The sequence below is a fragment of the Bombus flavifrons genome, unplaced genomic scaffold (assembly GCF_040668555.2).
Source record: "Bombus flavifrons isolate JBK064 unplaced genomic scaffold, iyBomFlav1_principal scaffold0024, whole genome shotgun sequence".
NCBI lineage: Eukaryota > Metazoa > Arthropoda > Insecta > Hymenoptera > Apidae > Bombus > Bombus flavifrons.
The window spans coordinates 435,001-437,083 of NW_027184769.1; the positions used below are offsets into that span (position 1 = coordinate 435,001).

A 2,083-nucleotide genomic window follows, 5' to 3' on the forward strand; every position below is an offset into this window, starting at 1 on the left:
ACATGCATGGCTTAATCTTTGAGACAAGCATATGACTACTGGCAGGATCAACCAGGGATCTTATATTCGATATTTCGTTTAAGTTCTCTTCGTGTCGTAGGTGGGACGTAACACCGTACGACGAGACTTTTCATTTTTAGATATATATATATAATATACATCTATCTCCTCCTCCTCCTTCTCTCAGCGACGTTCGAGATACACCCATAGTTCAGTAAGATCTTCGAACGCCACTCTCTCTCATCATATAGCATATGATGATACAAAAAGAGTCGTAACTTCACGAGAACACTCCTGAGATCTTTTAAATTATCTCTCTTATAACATATCTTAGCGGTAAAGCACGTATACACCTTTCACGCTGAACGAACAAGCGCGTATATCACAGTGCGTCGCGCTGGACATACCGTAAGAATATTCTCTCTCCTCTCCTCCACATACATTTATTATAAGAGAGTCTAATCTTCGAACATCACTCTCCGTAGAAGACATACTACGCAAAGATAGTAAGCTCTACAGCGGCCAATTTTAAAGACAGCATTTTATTTATAAGTATAAAAAAAGTAGCTGACGGATTTTCCCATATATGTTTGGTTGAATCGATGCTCTGTTAGTACAAGCACGCACGAAACCAACTTTCGTTGGAATACGTGCACACAGGTCACCAGCTTCCCGACTAAGGGGAACCTTGCCACGATATTTGGTCATTACGTCCAGGACAGCGACCCGCGGCGCAGCAGTGTAGAGAAAAAACCAGTACGAGAACGGAGGAACAGTCGAGAAATAGCGTAAAATACACTAAGACTCGAGGAGCGGTGACTGAATTCTCAACCGAGGCCGTAGAATAGCCACGCGCTCAACGCTGTTCCGACCGAACCGTCCGGCTCGACGTCTCTCTTATAGATACGAAAGCGCCGGCCGGCAGGCCGGCGCCGGCCGGGCTAGCGGCCGCGCGCTTATGGTGCAAAACCTCCGTAGCAACGTACCGTTCGGAAGGGACGCTGGAACTTAGTCGCGCGAACGCTCGATCACTACTATACAAAGGCAATATCCAACCATCGAAATATTTTACCAGACACTTAATTAACATAATAGAAATACATTTTTACCAAAAAATTAATTTTTTTTTTCACCGAAAAATCGCATCAGTAAACATACTCTTTTATCGATTTCGGACAAAAAACAAGTTTATAATCAATTACAACACGTTAAAATAAGTAGAAATATCCAAAAAAATATATACCTTGTAACGTTAATTAACGAAAAAATTAGAAAAATATCCCAGTCGTGTCGGTTCGACGAACGCTAATTTTTTAAAAAATTCTATAAAAATGTTTAATCCTCGTGTATTTAATTGAGATAAAACGATTTCTATAAAAAAATTTATACCTTATAACGCTTTTTAACGAATTAACTCGAAAAAATGTTCTCGCCTCGGAATTTTTCTAAGTCCCAACGTACCGGCTCGGAATTTTTCTAAGTTCCAACGACCGGTCGCATCGGTCCAAACTTTTTTTCTACCTTCTCCCGATTCTAAAAACGCTTAATCCCGACGTAATTCATCGAGTTAGGACGATTTATGCAAAAATATTCCTACCTCATAACGCTTTTAAGCGAGTTATTTCGATCGGAACTTTCGGCCTCTTCGCACCGGTGCGAAAAAATTCTAAGTTCCAACCTCCCGGTCATGTTGGTCCGGCGGAAAAAATTTTTCAAAAAAATAAAGTGAAATCGTTACGTTCGACTAGATTTCGTCGATACGTGACGATTCCACCCAAAATTTCGATACCTCATAACGCTTTTAAGCGAGTTATTTCGATCGGAACTTTCGGCCTCTTCGCACCGGTGCGAAAAAATTCTAAGTTCCAACCTCCCGGTCATGTTGGTCCGGTGGAAAAAATTTTTCAAAAAAATAAAGGGAAATCGTTACGTTCGACTAGATTACGTCGATACGTGACGATTCCACCCAAAATTTCGATACCTTATAACGCTTTTAAGCGAGTTATTTCGATCGGAACTTTCGGCCTCTTCGCACCGGTGCGAAAAAATTCTAAGTTCCAACCTCCCGGTCATGTTGGTCCGG

General features: G+C 41.3%; 1 non-coding gene across 1 annotated transcript in view; it reads right to left on the reverse strand.

Annotated features, from left to right (window-relative positions):
• LOC138189326 (small subunit ribosomal RNA) overlaps nucleotides 1-58 on the reverse strand; it is a 1,923-nt gene extending 1,865 nt beyond the window's left edge. The window contains exon 1 of the ribosomal RNA XR_011176020.1: nucleotides 1-58. This exon is cut by the window's left edge and continues 1,865 nt beyond it. This is a non-coding gene — a ribosomal RNA (small subunit ribosomal RNA).
• Nucleotides 59-2,083: the final 2,025 nt, after the last annotated feature.